Source organism: Patella vulgata, chromosome 1 (genome assembly GCF_932274485.2).
Source record: "Patella vulgata chromosome 1, xgPatVulg1.2, whole genome shotgun sequence".
NCBI classification, from domain to species: domain Eukaryota; kingdom Metazoa; phylum Mollusca; class Gastropoda; family Patellidae; genus Patella; species Patella vulgata.
This window is the reverse complement of record NC_065879.2, coordinates 52,226,385-52,247,752: the sequence shown is the minus strand read 5'-3', so window position 1 is coordinate 52,247,752 and position 21,368 is coordinate 52,226,385. Positions and strand designations below refer to the sequence as shown.

The 21,368-nt window shown below is 36.9% G+C and overlaps 1 protein-coding gene across 1 annotated transcript in view; it reads left to right on the top strand.

Annotated features, from left to right (window-relative positions):
* LOC126830155 (uncharacterized) overlaps positions 1-21,368 on the top strand; it is a 513,485-nt gene that overhangs the window by 234,303 nt on the left and 257,814 nt on the right. The window contains exons 10-11 of the mRNA XM_050560467.2: positions 12,012-12,077; positions 16,357-16,450. The gene's annotated coding sequence lies outside the window, so the exon portion shown is untranslated. The remainder of the gene's footprint in view (positions 1-12,011; positions 12,078-16,356; positions 16,451-21,368) is intronic.

The following is a 21,368-nucleotide window of genomic DNA, read 5'->3' as shown; positions in this document are numbered from 1 at the left end:
CATTGTATTCAGTTTTGTTTTTGTGACGGATGGAACATGTACCCTATATATATGTATTGAATACTGAAACGTTTCTTGATTGAATTTAGAGTTTAGACTACTTTTTTGTACATTTCACCGATGTGGTTACTTGTATAGTTGAATTTTACTACATATGCTTACATTCGTATTTCGTGTAGCATATAGCAGATCATGACTCATGCTGGCATTGCAGAATGGGTTCTTTGGGTTGTATTCCTAATTGTTTTCAAATTTGAGTGAAGTCTGTGTCACTACAGACCCGGGACTGTACAGCGCAGTGGACGCTTACGGCTAGCCTCCATATCCTTTCACTTTTTTTAAATTGTCTGTATGTTTGTGTTTTCCTGAGTATGATGTCCTGTCCGTGTATTTGTTTTTATGTAAATTTTGTGTGGTGCAGTCCCCCTGCACTTACTATTAAGTGCCAAAACTGGTTATTAAAACTATTCCGATAATAATCTCCATACCAGAAGTATTAAAAAAATGACAAAAAAAGGTTGAAAAATTGGCACTCTTCCGAAAATCTTGATTTCTTCGTCAGATATTAGCAGACCAAAAGAACTAAAGTGTCGTTGGATAGTCCCATTAATAAACTATCATATGACATCTAAATGATAGGAATTTGATGGTTTGGAAATTAATTATGGCACGTCGAAAATCTGGTATTTTCCGTTTTGGAGCATTTTGAGACGCCTTTTTCTCGAAAACAACACCTATGATTTTTCTTAAACGTTTTTTACTCAGAGTCCTGTCGGTGATCTTTGGCGTAAATCCAAAAATACAAGCATAGAAATAATATAAGTTGTCCAAAAAGAGCCCCATTAAATTTCACCATCTCAGTACCCACAAATTGTAGTTCGTCTATTTATAGCAATTCTCTCTCTGTCTCTTTTCTCTACTTTTGCATGTTCATTTTTGTTGATATTTTGGTCTAGAATGGACGAAGAGGGTTTAAATTAACATTTTCTGCCAGATTTTGGTAAATATTCATGATTTTGAGGCGGAAGGATAATGGTTATCAGGTTGGCTACGGTGATATGTATGGAAACTAGTTACATGTTTTTAGTATGCTTCTTCAAGTTTGAGTATATCAAAATTTTGGTGGTCAACCTCATACAAATTTTAGTGCAAAGACATGACCATTTGTTCCTCTGTCTGTAGCGAAAAGCATTCAGCCCAATGAAAATTTGGGGAAAAGTTGGAAGTAGGCAAAGAGGGCAGAATTAATGTTGAAGTGTCTGCCTCCTCTATGTAAACAACCTGACAGTGGATGAGAGGCCTAAATTTTATGATATGATCTCCAAATTGTCAGAAAATGTGATAAATGACATTTTGATAATAAACGGTAAAATTTCAAAAATATTTGACAAATTTGTGATTTTAATCTTTGATTTTAGCCAAAATTTTGTTATTTTCAGTGTTTATTTACTTTTAAAAATTATTGGAAAACATTTGAATGTCAAAATTTTAATTATTCAATTTTAATTATCAAATGAACCAAAATGTCTTGCATGTCTTTATTTCCATTGTTAAATAACTTGGAAAGGATCTATGTGTTTGTCAGATATTGAAAAAGTATCCATGTGTTTGTCAGAAATTTAAAAATTAAGAAATTTAGTCTAATCATGTACTCCCTGAGGTTTGTTAGAATTTTCAAAACATGAGTGAACTGCATTTTGCTGCTGTGTTCTTCTGGCTTAACACAATTTTAATCTTTTAAAACCTGAAATTGTTGCATTTCCCTTCTCAGGAAAGTAAAATCTATGTGTTTGCAGGGAAATTTCTCTGTCTTCATTTCATTGGACTGGCTCACCCTCCCCACACCACCCCTTTTCTTGAACATGATATTTGGATATTCAATTGAACATATATTGACTCCAAATTAGCAGTAATTGGATTTTGTGCTTGAATTGTAACCAGGCATTTTATTTTGCACAAACAAATAGTTACATATAAGATTTCAAGGACTTTTTGTTTATGGCCAAACATGTAATCCTATGACATTTCTTCCAAATGAGTCCACACCCCAAAATGGATATGTTGTAGATGTGTATTTTGAGACATACTAAGTGTACAAATTAATTACGTCTGGAGTTATGGCCCTTGTTTCACTTTGTTCAACCTTGTCAATGCTCGACCGACAAATGTTATCATTCGATCTCGATGAGCATGTGCGCGCTGTATCATAAGGTTGTCATTAAGTCAACTGGCGTGGTTTCGGTTCCCCGGTTGTACGTGACAAGAAGTAGGGCTGCCGGTCCAACCTCATGAGTTTTCTCTGGGTCCTCCGGTTTCCTCCCACTGCTAAAGACCTCTATGCACAAGCGAATTATTGAAATAAGATTGAAATGTGTCCCGAAAGGACCTAGTTTGTGTGGAGTGGACATTAAACCTCATATCTCTCTCTCTCTCTCTCTCTCTGTATGACATTTATATGCATCATTTAGAATAGTGAATGAAAGAAGTCTGTTTAATTTCAGCAATTTCCGTCAATTACTTCTGGATTTATGGCTCTTGTTTTACTTTGTGAACCTTGTGAACTTCGAATGACAAAAGTTATCATCCGATCTGTATGAAATTTTTATGCATTATTTAAATTAGTAAAACAAAAAAGCCTGTCAAATTTCAACAATTTCTATAAATTACTTCCAGAGTTATGGCCCTTGTTTCAGTTTGTAGAACCTTGTAAACCCTCCAACGACGAAAATTATAATCTGATCTGTATGAAATTGTCTTGTAAATGCGCCCAATTACCTACAAAAGAATATATATGCGAATGAAATTGTCTTGTAAATGCCCCAAATTACCTACAAAAGAATAAATATGTGACAAAATTTGTCGACCGTTTGGACAATTTAGCTGCTGATGGTTGATGCTTTGGTACACGATAACTTTAGTTCTAATTAAGTGAGGGGATCACCTGGCTAAGTGGGTAAGATGCTGGCTCGCTAGCCTGGAGGTCGGGTGTTCGATCCCTGCATTGGCCGAGAAAGTTCATCCAGATTTTCCGGCGTGGTTCCCCCTTGTCAGTGATGCAGGACGGAGGGCCTGACAAGGACAGCTGTCTAGTCCTTCGGATGAGACAAAAAGCTGAGGTCCCGTGTACATATTGGAATGCACGTAAAAGATCCCCTGGCAGTTGGAATTCGATGTAAGAGTAGGCGATAGTGCCGCTGCCGGGCAAAATTTCCCTCATAGCACACTGTATGGCGTATGCCCGTCTTCATTAGCCCAGTATAGGAGCAGAATTAAGTGAGAGTGATGAAACTTGGTGTATAGTTTCATTACATCAGTACCTTGAGTAAGTTCAAACATGGTGTAGGCGTTCATTAGGTGAATGTCTTGATCTGGTTTAATGATAAACATTGTCTGCTTACGGTAAGCAGAGATAAGCAAGCTGATTGGTTGATGCTTTAGGCACGATAACTTTGGTTATAATTAAGTGAGAGTGATGAAACTCCTGGTATAGATTCATTAAATCATTACCTTGACTAAGTTCAATGATGAGAATTTTCTGCTTAGGCTTTGGAACATAACAACTCTGCTTTTAATTGAGGTAGAATGTTTAAACTTGATGTAGATGTTCATTAGGTGAATGTCTTGACTGAGTTCAATGATTAACATTTCGAGCTAAAATTAATCAGAGCTAAGCAATTAAGACTAAGAGCGTGTCCGCAAGAGCACCATGCAGGGGGTGATAACCCAGTGGTCAGGGATTTGGCCCAACTTTATTTTTGTGAGATGAGTTAGTGCCCAGATACATGCCCGCGAAATATTTGTTTAATTCGGATGATACCGACCCGAGAAATTGGACAAATATTTTTAACGAAAAAATATTGACTATTTTGGGGCCAAATTTGGATAACCCATGGCTCTGAAACTAATTACTCTGGACAAATGAAATTTTGGTAATGGGTAGGACCCCTGATTGGCCTTCCACACACCAAGTAGAGACCAGGCACTGAACCGTCTCTGAAATTTGAACTTCTCGAACGCGTAAGTTTGGGAGGCTATAACTTGTCCTTTGCAGGGTAAATGTGATTTTTTAATCACAACAAGTAACCTCCCAACTAACAAAATCAAGAATAAAAAATGACTGGAACACACTCAATAAAAGCAGGAGAAATAAAATAAAAACTTCGAAAATCAGGATAAAATGTACAATTTATTCAAACACAATGTGAGGTATATGTATGGATATCTTTACAAAGCTAATATTTTCCACCCAAGATGACTACAATTTACCAATTGACAAGTGTCACTAAAGTTCGATGCAATTTACACTTCATAAATCTCACAGGGATATGATATAGTAATGGAATGTGGAAAAATAGGTGCTCACTCATCCAAGTCCGAAATAACTCTACGACGAAGTCAGTATCTTTCCATCAATTACTGACGACCTCACATTGCTCATTGTTTTCCACTTCTGTAATCTGTTGGTGCCTCATGTTTAACCGTCCACATTTCTGCAAGGCAACTAATCTGGAAAAGTAGCTCGCAACCTGATGAGATGTTAGCCAGTCCGGTTTCGAAAATCTTGTTTTAATTCGTTTAGACACTTTTCTTCCTGTATTTAATCCAATCGGCAATTGTTCCAGTAAATATGTTTTGATAGTAGCTGAAAATGGGTGTTGTTTAAAAGCAGTTTTTAGGGCCCAGCCAAGACTTACAGGCTCCAACAGTTCTACAGCTGACTCTGCTTCCTGTTGACCAACAGTTATGGATGAAGTTGCTCCTTGTAAGTGACGAATGGCAACTTCTCCAACGTGTTTCTGCCACTTCCTCTTAATTTTGTCATACTTTGCTTCCATAACTGGAACTCGATTGTGTCGCCCCAGTGATAAATGTTGCGATAGTTCATCATCTGTTTTGAATAATTTGGTACATCCCTCTTCTGTACAACAAAACTGTGGCACTAAACTGTCGCTGCATTGTATTGAGCCAGTTGATATAACAGGCTCGGTATAATCACTACACGTATATTTCGTTTCAGTTTGAGGGTTATTATCTTTAAAGGACAATATTGGTGTCAGTCATAATCACATATGTGATAGAACTGGTTTAACACGTTCCAATGTAATTCTAACACAGAGATCATTGTTACGATAGATGAGTAATACAGGTGTCATGAATCGGAAGTGACGAACGCCAAAGGAAAACACGAGTTATCCCTCTATAATAACTGACTGAAGTGACGAGTGATAACAGATATACGACCGAATTTCTGCTCACTAATAATTCCTTCAAAGACCAAAAGTTGTTATATGGGACTGTAAGAGGATATCTGACAATTCAATAAAGTAATTGAATGTCATTAGATAAGAGAACACGAAAAAAAATAGAAATAGTCTGTACATTCCCTTGTTTTTATTCATTCTATACCTTATAAAAACATGGTAATGCACGGATTTTTCCGTTTTTCATTCGTGTTCTCTTATCTAGTGGCAGTCAATTCTTTTTATGAATTGTCAAATATCCTCTCGCAGTCTCACACAACAACTTTTGGAATGTGTTTAACCAAAGGGTTTAATTTTCATAAAAGACCACGCCCCCCTCCCAAAAAATTTTTGCCCTCGCTCCGCTCGCCACATATATTTTTACACCATTCACCAAATCATGGCTACATCCCTGTTTTTCAGTATGATCCTGCAGGCACATTTTCAAGTGTGTGCGCAGGCACACTCAACTTTTATAGAGCCCTGCCCACATGGCTTGTGGAAGAAGTGAGATTATGTTATTGGCTGTATAGATTATGTAGTCATAAAGGCTGCAAAGGAAACAATATGAAGGATAGACCTATTGTTTTCCATGTAACAATGTGATCATGTAATGTTGATGACTGAGGATGATGTTATGTTGACATTTTTATATGCCCACATGGCTTGTGGTCCCTCTAGAGGTCACAATTATTATCCGATTTAAAAAATTGTGTGACTATATCACCATCACACTGTAGTGATGGTTGGGTTCAAATTTCGTGAAAATCGTACCAAAACTGACAGACAAAATGGCTGCCCCGCGTATAACGCTAATAGTGCAAAAATATGGTATATCAAGGTTGTGGACTCTCTAGAGGTCACAATTTTTTTTCCAATTATGATGCAACCTTATGCTTATATCACAAAAATCTTGGTTCCTTTTGATATTCCCACATATCGGATCGTAGGTTCCTGAATTATGGCCCTTGATTGTATGAAAAATCGCATTTTAAGCTTGTGGTCTCTCTAGAGGTAACAATTTTTATCCAATTTAAAAAAACGTTTGAATATATCACCGTTACACCCTAATGATGGTTGAGTTCGAATGTCATAAAAATCTGACAAAAACTGCCAGACAAAAGCTAAAAACAAACGCGATTTTTTTGTACAATCAGGGGCAATAATCCAGAAAGTTATGGTCTGAAATGCACAAATATCAAAATAGACTGAGAACTTTGGGATATAAAGATATGTTTTAATTTTCATCAAAATCGGATAAAAAAATTGTGACCTCTAGAGTCTCCATAACCTTTTATACATACTTTTACACAATTTGTGTACAAAGAGCAGCCATTTTGTTGGGAAGTTTCATTTCGATTTTCCTGAAATTTGAATTCAAACTTCATTATGGTGGAATGGTGATATATCTAAACAGTATTTACAATCCGAAAAAAAATTGTGACCTCTAGAGAATCGACAAGCTAAAAATGAGATTTTTTGGTGGTCATAATCCAAAAAGTTACGTTTGGATATGTGTGATTATCAAAAGGAGTAAAGATCTATATAATAAAACCATATATTTAGAGTTTCATCCAAATCGGATAAAAATTGTGGCCTCTAGATGGTCCACAACCTGATATACCATATTCTGACACTATTTGCGTACAAGGGGCAGCCATTATGTCCCTCAGTTTTAGTCCAATTTTCACGAAATTCGAACTCAACTATCATTAGTGTGTAACGGTGATATATTCACATGGTTTGTTTTTTTTAAATCAGATAAAAATTGTGACCTCTACAGGAACCAGAAGCCAAAAGATAGGTTGCCAGGCAACAAAACATACGCATACAGCAGCTAAATTGTCCGAGCGGTCGTCAAGGGTTGTCGCATATTTATTCCTTTGCAGGTAATTGGGGGCCTTTACAAGACAGTTCCATACAGATCAGATTATAAATTTTGTCGTTTGAAGGTTTACAAGGTTCTAAAAGCTGAAACAAGGGTCTCAACTCTGGAAGTAATCTACAAAAATTGTTGAAATTTGACAGGCTTTTTCGTTTTACTAATTTAAATAATGCATATAAATTTCATACAGATCACATGATCACTTTTGTCATTCAAACGTTCACAATCGCCATAACTCTAGAAATTATTGACGGAAATTGCTGAAATTCAATAGACCTGTTTCACAAATTTAAATGATGCATATACAAGGCTCTACAATGCGACTGAAACACTCGCATTTGCGAATGAATTTTGACAATGGCGACCAGATATTTATAAATGCTAGGTTTCTGGCGAGTGAAAATATATCTTGAAGTCCCCAATTAACGCTATAGCTATCTGAACTTTTCTCCGTAAAGATAACGTAATCGGCAATGATCCCAGTCAAATGTCACTCTTGTTACTTTCTTGGTTTGAAATTGGGTCAATCTCATTGTCCTCTGCGAGGAAATTCTCATTGTGCATGCGCTGTATTTATCGGAAGTTTGCGAGACAGCTGACAGCATGGCTAGCAGACGAATCAAACCTATATAGTCTTACTTTACTAGTAAAGTAACTTCGTCTCGCAGTGAGTCTCAGTTGGGGAAAAATGATGATAGTCATGCTACTGACGCTACACCACCCATACAAGCAAAATTACAAGCTTCGCCAACCGCCGTCTTAGTCTCGCAGTGAGTCCCAGTCGGAAAAAAATGTTTAAAACAGCTTTTTTTATTATTGTTATAGGACGACGAGTTATGTATGTTCACAATATAATTTAGCTATATCATACGACAAATTATTCTAATCTTCAGACTTGGCAACTGAAAATTTTGTTTGGCTAGTGGTTTTGAAAATTTATTTATGTTTGCACAAGTAAGTTCAAAATGCTGTGTAGAGCCTTGTGCATATAAATTTCATACATATCGGATGATAACTATCATCCATCGAGCATTAACAAGGTTTAACAAAGAGAAACAAGGACAATAACTCTAGAAGTAATTATTGTAAATTGCTGAAATTCAATAGGCTTTTTCGTTTCACTAATTTAAATCATGCATATAAATTTCACAAAGAAATTTGACAGGCTTTTTCGTTTTACTAATTTAAATAATGCATATAAATTTCATACAGATCACATGATCACTTTTGTCATTCAAACGTTCACAATCGCCATAACTCTAGAAATTATTGACGGAAATTGCTGAAATTCAATAGACCTGTTTCACAAATTTAACTGATGCATATAAATTTCATACATATCGGATGATAACTATCATCCATCGAGCATTAACAAGGTTTAACAAAGTGAAACAAGGGCAATAACTCTAGAAGTAATTATTGTAAATTGCTGAAATTCAATAGGCTTTTTCGTTTCACTAATTTAAATCATGCATATAAATTTCACAAAGATCGGGCGATAACTTTTGGCGTTGGAGCGTTCACAAGGTTCAATAAAGTGAAACAAGGGCCATAACTCTAGATGTAATAAACGGAAATTGCTGAAATTCAATAGGATTCTTCGTCTCATTAATTTAAATAATGCATATAATTTTCAGAAAGATCGAATGATAACTTTTGGGGTTAGAGCCAGGCATCGATATTTCCGCGCACATGCACACGGCGTGCGCAGGCACAATCATTTCAAAAAAATTTTTGCAGGCACATTTTTAAAGATGTAGCCACGCCGGGCGGCGCCTGCGCCTGGCACTATTTTTTGCTGCCCAGCACAAAGAAAAAATCGAAGAAAGACGCCCAGTCGTATTTAAATCCCTTCGTCCTTCTCTGTACACAAACTCGGCGCTCGAAATTTACCACGGCAAAAACGACAAAGCCATGGTAAAAGCCGACGTACGTACGTAAACCATGTCTGTCACGGCATAATTTATTTTTGTGTGCCGTAGTAGACCCTATCATCCCAAATTAGTTTAAAGAAAGATGTATTGGTATTTTGTTTATTTAGACTTAGAAGATGTGTAGACCTAGGTCTATTCATTTTACAATTATTCTACGGTCTTTATATTTGTTTATTTGCCGTAAATAGGTCACCCAGACCAATTTACGGCACTCCAATGTTAAAGGTTTGAATGTCGTAATTGTCCAACACGTGCCTGCAAATTTTCAAGACGTTTCTTATTTTATTTCTTACTCGTGTTGACCGTGGATTTGCTACGGCCCGAGAGTAGGACTAGGAGGACGATGAGAGCTTTCTCAGTTTCTGTCTGACCCGATTCTCATTCCACCGTAATAATAATAATATTCGTGAGACACGTACAACAACTTTACAAACAAGTCAAATAATACAACGTGTTTTAATTATCAATATCTACCTGTTGTCATAGTTCGTTGTACTCAAATAAAAGTAATAAAGTAATATTTGAAAAAAAAAAACCAACAAAACAACAAATACCGAAAGGTCCTCAACTTATCTATCCAGAGAAACAGAGTGGGGTGGGACAATTTTATGCTCGGTCGGGTGGTGTCAAAAAGTTTTTAGATCCCTGTATCATTGATGAAAATTAAGTGAATTTGGTAAAATTTGAATATATAAATGGAAATTTTATTTGCACTGAACCAAATACAAAAGGCAGCAGATACTCTGAAAATACACAAAGAAGGGTTTAATTTTCATAAAAGACCACGCCCCCTTCCCAAAAATTTGTTGCCCTCGCTCCGCTCGCCACATATATTTTTACACCACTCACCAAATCATGGCTACATCCCTGTGTTTCAGTATGACCCTGCAGGCACATTTTCAAGTGTGTGCGCAGGCACACTCAACTTTTATAGAGCCCTGACTGCCAGAGTTATGGCCCTTGATCACTTTGAAAAATCTTGTGGACGCTCTAGAGGCTAAAGTTAATATCCGATTGACTTTAAATGTATACACAGTGTTTAAGGTCATATGACGAAGAAGCCTATTGATTTTCAGTGATTTCCGATAATTACTGCCAGAGTTATGGCCCTTGATCACTTTGAAAAATCTTGTGGATGCTCTAGAGGCTAAAGTTAATATCCGATTGGCTTTAAATTGATACACAGTGTTTAAGGTCATGAGACGAAGAAGCCTTATGATTTTCAGCGATTTCTGATAATTTTTGATAGAGTCTAAAGTTAATATCGGATTGACTTTAAATTTATACACAGTGTTTAAGATCTTGAGACGAACAAGTATATTGATTTTCAAGAATCTTTATGACTTGAACAGCTAAATCCATGATGTTAAAAGTTTTGTATACTAAACGTTAGCATGGGGCAGAACTTTATAAAAACCAAACAAATTCTAATGGTTTTCTGATAATTACTTAATGAGTTGTTACTCTTAATCAGATTTTAATGTATTATAAATGTTTCATTACCGAAAAAAGTAAAAATATGTGACAACTCTTGTTGACTGCCCGGACGATATAGCTGCTGTGGGCGTATGTTTCGTTGCCTGGCAACCCTATCTTTACTTCATTGTGTGAATTCTGTTGCTTTGAGGACTCCATAGCCTAAGCATGATAAATTAATTGCTTGTTTACAATTTCTGCATGGTTATCTCTCTCATGGACGCATACTTTAATACTACTAACAAATAAATACAGATGAGAATAACTGTTGTCTGATCCCTTAAAAGTTGGCATGAGTTACGTCCATTGCCTCCCACGACCAAGATAGTCCAATTTCAAATAATGAAACATGACAGAAATAGTTATAATCGGATTTCATTTGAACACAACTGGCGGTCATCAGCGAAACGACAAATCAGAGGAAAATGGTGTTTTTTGCACGTTTTCAGAACACTGCAGCGCTTTAGTGCATGCCCTTTACAACCACACCAGTCAATTATATGTCAGACCTGCAAAGAAGCAGCTATATGCATTTTAGGAAGACATAGTTTTGACGATATACAAAACTGACACTTATAAATAATGCACTGAAAATTCCACACGAATAAATCTTTCCCAACTTTTCGAATGAGAGTCTTTTGAAATTAGGGTAAAAAATTGGTCACAATAAGACCAATTTTGCTCAAAAATAACAATTTCAGTTATACCGGAAGTTGTCATTTAAAAAAAAAATTTCACTTCATCGTGTGACTCCTGTCACCTAAGGGACCCCATAGGCCTAGTATGATTAAAAATTGCCGATCCCCCCAGGTTATCGGGTTTTTTTTCAATTTCTTCATCGTGCTCTTGTGGACATGCTTAGTCGATGCTTTGGAACAATATACCTATCTGATCAAGAGTGTATGATTGATAATCTGTTTGATTGCTTGATGCTTTTGAAAAAAATAAGTTTGCGATAAATTATTATGTGTCATCTATTTATTTTGGAATTTTGGGGGGGCACATCATCATTACTGTTGGCTTGTTTTCTCTGTTAATCTTTGTTGATAGCTACAGATTTTAAAATGCATAACAACCAGTTTCAATATTATAGATATAACATTCTCAAGACCAAAATCACTTTGATCAAATTGAATTTTTGAGAAAACCTTTGTGTTTTGGAATTGGTGGGGAAATCGTAATCATTACAAAAATGTGACAATTGAAACGTATTTAGCCTTAAAGTTGTATTACATGAATTTCCATCTACATTTTATAAATAGCTTTTACTTAAAGGAGAAAATCACAGATATATTTCAGTGAATAAGGCTGCATAATTCTGTATAGTTCCAAACAACTATCTGCGATATGTTTGGTGGTCATTTTTTGAGCTGAAACTTTCAGACAAGGTAACTAGGCTGTTTCTTGACATTTTGACGTTTGATTTGAATACTTTAAAGAGATAACTTATAAGATTTTGATTGCATTTTTTCATAGGTTAAGAGAATTCAGGAAAGAAAACACATCTCTTAAAAACATCAAACAGAATTTAGAATCTCAGAGGTATGTTTTATTAGTAGGGGAGCTAGCTGACCGTTATTCATAAACTTGCGGACAAAATCGGCACTATGCCTAATGGAGGCACCATCATGGCCGATGATCAGAATGGGAATTCTTAAGTTGCACATCCCCTGGGTTTAGGGGTCTGTACACCCCCAAAATTGCGGAAAAAGTCGATTTAATTCAAATTTTTGCGGACAAAGTTAATCTTTGCTACAATTGTTCACGTTGCTAAGGCAAACTTGAAAAGTGCCCTTCGGAACAAAAAATCCCCTGGCTTCTGGCTTCAGAACGCCCCCTAGTGACCCGAGTACGTAGGTTTATTTCAAAATATGACGGACAACTTTGATTCCTTTTTGAGCTGATAGGGTATGGTCCCAAAGTAAATAAAACACAACTTTGACCTCTGCACTACGTTCTTAAAATTCTGTTAGCTATTTCTCTCGTGTGCATCCCCATTTTTGGAACTCGTATCATCGACTCCACTCAAAATACCTGGCACATTGCCATCAATTAGCCTTAGAGGTATCCCGTGACGTCACAATAGGGACGTTCACTAATATTCCTACCTGCGAAAATGAAGCACGGAGGTAAAATATGGCAGATCGCCTTGTCCTGTACCTTTTCCAACCATGAGTAACTGGGAGGCTTTTTGTGAAGGAGTTGATCTTTGTCTCGAACTAGAGGCCTGGCCAGTTTCTCGCACATTGAATCGCGATGATTTGGCAGAATCAAACATCAGTAGAGAAGACTGGGTATTTTTACAACGTTTCAATCGAGAAACGCAAAAACAACCTTGTAAGCTCCTTGTTGAATGCAAGAAATCTATTCCTAGAGCCACTTTTCAAAGTATGCGAAATAGTAGCATAATTCTTAGCCTAACTCAAGGCCGAATATGAAAAACAATGACGAGTTCCCAATTAATTTAGCTGTGGTACCCCTACGGCGAAAGCTAATAAAAAATTAGTGCATACACGCCCATAACCTAATAGAGTTATTTTTAAGCCCTCGATAGTTTAGGAAACTTTAAACTTGGAGATCAAAAGGGTTAGGAGCCTTGAGTCAATGCAAATAAGCATAATCATGACCGCAAATTCTTAGCCGAATATCTTTGCATACTTTTCGGAATAATCGACTCCGGTGCCAAAGATCGACTCCGGTCCATCTGTGACATCGCATGTGCTCCGGTGCCCACCGACTCTATATATAGAGGGCCAACGCACATCCTCATTTAAGCCTGAAGAGTTCGAATAAGAACGAAACTAGTAGCTGAGAGAAATCTGGGAAGGCTGTTCGCCTATTTACAGATTTTTTACTTCAACCCAACTGCGGAGCAACCTATTCCACGCTATGAATTTTTTAAAATCAGTGATTTCAAACGAGATCCTGGGTATTCAAATAGACTACCACCAGGCGTGCCTGAATAAACAAATGATACCGAGACAGTTTAGGCTGAGAATTAACTCCGGCTTTACTACATACAACAGTATGTTGCTTAGAAATAGACTATGAAAGCCATAGCCAAAATCTTCTCAATTTTTATCATAAAAGAGGCTACCCACACAAAGTAATGTCGGAAAATAAGAACAGGGCAAATTCTCTAGCCAGAAAAGACCTGTTAAGCCCGACTATTTTGAAAAAATTTTGAAAAAACAAAAGTTGCTCGTTTTTATCACGGATTATAATCCAACTGCTGTTCAAGTTAGTATGCTCATAAAAGAGAAATGGCATTTATTAACCGGATCGGACATGTGCCATTCCATCTCAAACATCAAACCAATCACGGCATTTAGGAGGAATCCTAATTTGAAGGATACGCTGCAGAAAGCAAGATTCATCTATCCACCACGGGACCCGCAAACCAGCGGAGTCACGGTTCAAAATCTATTCGAAAAATGTATCAAGAAGGACTGTGATATCTGCTACAAATTAGACCAAAATAACTACTTTATTAGTGGTAAAACTGGCAAGAAATATTCCTGCCGCACGGGCTATAATTGTTTAAGTAGAAATATAGTCTACCTATTAACATGCTCCTCCAAAAAATAATAGGTATGTAGTAGAAAGCAAAGGTGTCTTTTCAAAATGAATAAAGGAACACTATGCAGATATTAGACATAACAGGCCAAAGCCGGCCGCACTACACTTCAACTTAGATAGACATACGAGTAGAAATGTTATGATTAAAATTATAGAGCTTTGTAAGACTGACCCAGATGACGGCAAAAACGATGCCGTAAGGAAAGCCAATGAATTCAAATGGATTCACACTTTAAGAACATTCGCACCGGATGGCATTAACGATAAGATGTAGTCCCGAGGGGTCCCCCACTTTATTGTTTACTCGATTATCACAGGTAAACATTTTAGCTGGAAAGCACAAGACTTGGTATTCTGATAAGCTCCCCAGCTGGGTCAGAAGCCAATCGAAATTAGTGCCGAAATATGCAGGGTATTACGTGAAGGGCTTGATAAAATGTACAGAGTTAAAATGAGATCAAGCTGTCTATTGAAGATGGCTAATCTGGCACAAAAGGATAAGATACTATACATAAAATACAAATTGATTATCTTTAAAGCGTGGTTGACTCATGTTGCCTTCTGGCTTCACACCAACTCTGACTTTAATTCTTAAAGGATAATATTGGTGTCAGTCATTATCACATATGTGATAGAACTGGTTAAACACGTTCCAAATATAATTTTAACACAGATATCATTGCTACGATAGATGCGTAATGAAGGTTTCAACAATTGGAAGTGACAAAAGGAAAACACGAGTTATCCCTCTATATAACTGACTGAAGTGACGAGTGATAACAGATACATGGGTGAATTTCACCTCACTAATAATTCCTTCGAAGACCAAAAGTAGTTGTGTAAGACTGTGAGAGTTAATTATGGCCCTTGATCTCTTTGAAAAATCTTTGTGGACGCTCTAGAGGCTAAAGTAAATATCTGATTGACTTTAAATTTATACACAGTGTTTAAGGTCATGAGACGAAAAAGCATATTGATTTTCAATGATATTCGATAATTACTGCCAGAGTTATGGCTCTTGATCACTTTGAAAAATCTTGTGGACGTTCTAGAGGCTAAGTTAATATCTGATTGACTTTAGATTTATACACAGTGTTTAAGGTCTTGAGACAAAGAAGCCTATTGATTTTCAACGATATGCGATAATTACTGCCAGAGTTATGGCCCTTGATCACTTTGAAATATCTTGTGGATGCTTTAGAGGCTAAAGTTCTTATCCGATTGACTTTAGATTTATACACAGTATTAAAAGTAGCTAAGTCTCTAACTCAATATCATCCAAAATCTTCAACATTGAAAACACGATTTATTTGTCAATTTAAATCAACATTCATGTTGTGATCTTACCGGAAAAAGATGGGCTTTTGATATCCAATATTTAAGACAAAATAAACATTTTACCATTGGTACACGAATCGTGTACCATAATGCGCTTCAGCCCCAGTTGTTTCGAGAGACTCGAGGGACGAGGCTAGACACATTGCACCAAATCAAACGGTGTATGTAGACTGGAATAACCAGACGCTAGAAATTTGCACTCGCTTGAGACAGCTGGCTTAATTCGCCGAACATAACTGATTTGAAATTGGAGGAAAAACGGAAACCATTGAATGTAAATCAGTTTATATACATTCATATTACAGTATTATATGCGTTGCGACCCAATTTCTAGGTCCCAAATATTAGCGATTAAGCTCCTTTAAGGTCATGAGACCAAAAATCCCAGTGATTTTCAATGATTTCCGATAATTACTACCAGAATAATGGCCCTTGATTACTTTGAAAAATTTTGTGGACGTTCTAGAGGCTAAAGTTAATATCCGATTAACTTGACATTAATACACAGTGTTTAAGGTCATGAGACGAAGACGTCTATTGATTTTCAACGATTTCGGATAATTACTGCTAGAGTTATGGCCCTTGATCACTTTGAAATTCTTGTGGACGCTCTAGAGGCTAGGAACATCATCTAATCAACCAGATTGTAGGAAAAACTGAGGCCTGTGTACATATAATAGAACCTTTGACAGCTGAAATTTGACAAAGAATAGGCAGAAACGTGGTTGCCTGGCTAAAGTTTCCTGCATAGACAGTGCATAAGCCTGGTCAATGCAGGCAAGTAAGAAATTAAATCCCATTTGATTACATTTCTTAAATTATATGTATGGCACCAGGAACAGAATAAAAGTAATTAATATTTTTTTATAATTGTGTACTTGAATATTGACTATCTATATTACAGAATGGAAATATTAACTAAGTTACAGTATATGATGCAATCCCAGTGGAATGAAGCTGTATCATTATTAGTAAATACTCCACATAGATGTAGACAGGTAGGTTTCAAGTATCTTGTGGGCCTGGGAATTACAACAATCTCAGAATCTTGCATCTGGTCTTTGAAGAATTTTACAAATAAAAATGATGCCAAATTAGAGAAGTTTTTACTTTGAGGTCACAACATCATTATGTGATTTTAAGGGTTGAAAAAATATGTTCTTCATTTAGGAAAGACCATGAAACTTATTAATAGGTTCTAAATAACTATTAAATTATTAATTTGTTTGCTTCGCCATCTGTCTTTGTTGCAAATGATTTGTGCTGTGTGTTGATCTTCCTTCGTCACTGATTAAGTTTTCTACTTGTGACACAGCCCTAGTGATGATAATTAATAAATAATCATTCATTCATCATGATAATGAACCCAGTTAGATAAATTTTGGTAGTATACCATGTGTATAATAATCTCTACTGACATTATATTATACCGTACATGATACTCAAAAGTCAATTGCTCCAAAATAGATGCAAAAGTTATCACTACTCCAGTTCCTTATGTAATTTCGTTCATAATTTTTGGGGATTTGTAAAACTATACATTTTTGGAAACCTCATGACCCACTGAATCCAAAAAACAATGTTTACATTTTTTCCCATAATCCTTTGGCCGCCATCTTGGATTTCAAAATGGCCGCCATGTAATTCATTGATATTGTAATATCTTGGCTTCTAATAACCTTAGAAACATATTTAAGGTATGGAAACATACATTTTAAAGGTCAACAAATCTAATGTGACATCTGTGATTTGGGCTGCCATCTTGGATTTCAAAATGGCGGCCATATTTTTTTAAGTTGTTAATATCTAGGCTTCTAATCATCATAGACACATGATTTTGGTATCTAAACATACATTTTTTGGCCAAAGATATCAAAATGACACCTTTTAAGAGGCTCGGGACAGTAAATATCGATTAAACCAAATATTTTATTGAACACTAAAACCAAAAAATAGGGGGAGATTAACCATCACTATCATCATCTGAATCACGATTCTTGGTAAGTGTGTCTTCGTCATTATCACAGTTTGTGCTGCATAGACACAGGTCAGTGCAAGGCAAGTTCTTGCGTTTACAGGAGCATCTATTAGAAGTGCAGTTGCTCTTGCACTGACATCTTACCATCTCGACAATGGCCTCAGGTGCTGGTGGTAAATCGGTGGTCTTTGGTTGTAGCTTCATGTCGTCAAGTTTATAGTAACCATGGAGCATTGTGTCCAACCTTTCTTGCTGGGGAATACAAGCTTGGCCCCATACTCTACCTTGTATTTGAGCTCTCAAAATATGCTGTGATAGTGCTCCAACAGTAGGTGGAAGTCTGTCACTTTCTGCCATATATTTGCAGAACAGATACCAGTGCAGCTCTGGAATACGAGAGATGTGAATTCCTTTGGGACTGTATGCAGTACATACAAACTCTTCCAATCGCGATTGGGTATTTTTTGCTCAATTTCTGATCATGGCAGATATTATGGAAAGCCTCAATTATGTGTTCTTCCGCATTCATGAAATGTTTGAACCAAGTATTCTTGCCTATTCTAGAAAACCGCCCAGTGTTGTCCGCACCCAAAAAAGCATGAAACCCTGGCAAAGCTTTTGCTCGGTCTGGCCCAAGAGCTACCCACAATGGCTCTATCTTTTGTACATGTGATGCAAGGGAAATATCTGTGCTTTTTGGCAGCCGGTCATAATTAGCTATTATCAAAACCATAACATCCATGTCTGGAGAGAAGAAAGTATGTGTGTATCCATAGTGGTTCTTTCAGCTGCGGACACTCCCAAATATATCATCAAAGAATCAGCTTCTTCATGGTTGTATGGCCAGCTGCTGAGGTGATTATCAGCTTTGGAGAATTTTTGTTGTACTCCAATATTTCTTTTGCCAGATACTCTGTCAAATTTGCCTTTGTTCCATCATGTGATAGGAATCGACTCAAGGTGATGTGCCGAATGTTCGTCTCATCACTGATTTGATACTGCACAGAGTCTTTCCCTTTCCTTCTCATTTCTCTTGTTCGGTTTTTCAGAGAGTCGGCTCTGTATGTATCAAAGGCAACAATGATCTCATCAAAGTTTCTTGTTAAATTCATAAGATTGACGTTAAAACACTTAGCAAGGTCTTTAACTGTCACCAGACCTTCTGATTTCTTTGGAAGCTTCTGAACTAAGACCATTCCAACAACAACAGCAATCTTGTGGCAATTTTCTTCCATGACTTGAACATTGTCTGTATGATCTGTGCTGCTAATATCGACCATATTCTTGAGTGCATTAATAAGTTTTGACTTGTCATTACATGGTAATACTGTTCCGTCAGGTGCAAAGAGCGATCGAGGTGTTAGTGTGAATTCATAGGTTCCCACTGCCTGCTTCTGATCAATATCTGTTGGAACGAGCAAGAATCATCAAGCGACCATACAAATCCTTAGTTTCCTTCAGATCGACAGTTTTGTCACGAACCTTAGCTGCTTGCTTCTTATTGCTTGACATATACATCAGGTGATTTTCCTTTTTCACACGAGCCCAAAGACTAACTTCACCATTGATTCTCTCTGAAACATAGTCTTTGTAGAGCTTTTGACCTATTTCGTCAATTTTAAGGATCTGTGGGACATACTCTTCTGGTATATATGCATGGGTAATAAGGTTATATATTTCTTTACCCTCAACAGCGAAGGTATTACCATGAATCTGAATAGCTTCTTTGATTCTCGTGATTGTCTCATGCTCTCGTTTGACTATGCCTGGAGAAAGGTCGTGGTGGAAAGTTGATTTATATCCTGTAGAATGGAACTGGTTCTTAAAGTCCTTTACTAAACAAGAAAGTTCTGGAGTAGCCAAGAAGAATCGCTGTCTTGCATTGGTGTTATTTGAGATCCCAGTCAGACCACCTTGAGTTTTCATAATTCTATTCAGCTGTTCACATGCGTGGTCAGCACCAATTGAAACAAATGGGATACTTCCTTTTGTCACAGAGATGTTTCCATTTTCAAGTCCTTCCATGTTTTAGGGTGATCCTTTTTAAGTGCATGCATATCTGCTATGTAGCGTGGCCAAAGGCGCTTGTATTTAAGCCTATCCATCGCAAAGAATAGCTTACTGAGTTCTTCACCGGCTTGCAGATGAAGATGGATGTCCGAATTCCTAGAAGCTGCTACAAAGTAGAGGATTGTCTTCACCCGATTAAGGTAGTTCAGTAACGAACGAAACATTGCATTCAGACCTCTTTGGGCTTCCCAGTCTTCTAGTCTCTTCACAAACTTCATCTGGTTCATCTTGTGGAGAAGGTCGGAATGTGTCTGAGGTACGAAGGCAAACCTGATATTATTAGTTGCCATTCCGCATGCTTCTTCCATGCCATTTGATGCCTCTTGACAAACTTCTAACAGATTAGATTTGTTGACCTCTAAAATGTATGTTTCCATACCTTAAATATGTTTCTAAGCCAAGATATTACAATATCAATGAATTACATGGTAGCCATTTTGAAATCCAAGATGGCGGCCAAATGATTATGGGAAAAAATTTAAACATTGTTTTTTGGGTTTAGTGGGTCATGAGGTTCCCAAAAATGTATAGTTTTACAAATCCCCAAAAATTAAGGTACATAGCAAACTGGACTACACCCAATCTGTATGAAATTCATATGCATCATTTAAACATGCATTATGCAAGAGCTAAATCTGCCTATTTCAGGTCTTTCTTTAGGCCTGAAATGTTATCTAAATTATTAATTAGACATTAATTAACCTATCCAGGCCATAATCAACTCTAGATGGCTGCGCTAGCCTGCGATCTTTAGTGGATTGTAAGCCGATTTACTTTCCTTCTCGATTAAACGATTAAATGAATAATCGAGACTATGCTGTTTATCGTGCTGACTTTAGTAATATTGACCGAGGCTTATGGGAATTTCAGTCGCTTAGTTCTCGGTTCATAGTGGATCAATTTGAATGAAATTTTCACCAAATTGCCTTCTACATTATCTAGTTTTTAACTATTATAGTGAGAACTGCCAACTCGTTACCGAATCTCCCATAATGTATCTTTAAATTAGTGAAATGAAGAAGCCTATTGAATGTCAGTAATTTCCGTCAATTACTTCTAGAGTTATGGCCCTTGTTTTACTTTTTTGAACCTTGTGAACGTTCGAATGACAAAAGTTATCATCCGATCTGTATGAAATTTATATGCATTATTTGAATTAGTAAAACGAAAAAGCCTGTTGAATTTCAACAATTTCCGTAGTTTATTTCCAGAGTTACAGCCCTTGTTTTAGTTTTTAGAACCTTGTGAACCCTCAAACGACGAAAATTATAATGTCATCTGTATGAAATTGTCTATTAAATTCCCCCTAATTACCTACAAAAGAAGAAATATGCGACAACCCTTGTCGACCGCTCGGAAGATTTACCTGCTGTGGGCGTATGTTTTGTTGCCTGGCAACCTATCTTTCAACTTACAATGCCAACCTTCTACATGGTTGGTAGTACGGGGCCCTGTTGTATCAATCAAAATGGTTCCACACATTACGGCCATTGTTATCAACCCACTGCTCTGTCATATAATCAGCAAACTGCCCTACTTGTGGAATGTTTAAATCTACAGCTTCCAAAGCAAAGAACCAAAAATCCTCGATATCACACATTCTTATCAGTGGCAAAGCTGATACATGGCGTACAAATTGTCTTATCAGAGGGTTGTCCCAGAATAATGTCTGGAGCCCACAACGTTGAGCAGCTTTCCAAATGGCCTGGCGAAAATGAAACATGCACCCTTTAACATCAGAATTAAATACAATCCTTGCAGCATTTTCTGCTGCTGTCGCAAAAATCGGTAAATCACGTCCCAGGTAATTATACATTTGAAAATCAGTAAATCACATCCCAGATAATGCAGTACAAGTCAGGCGGAAG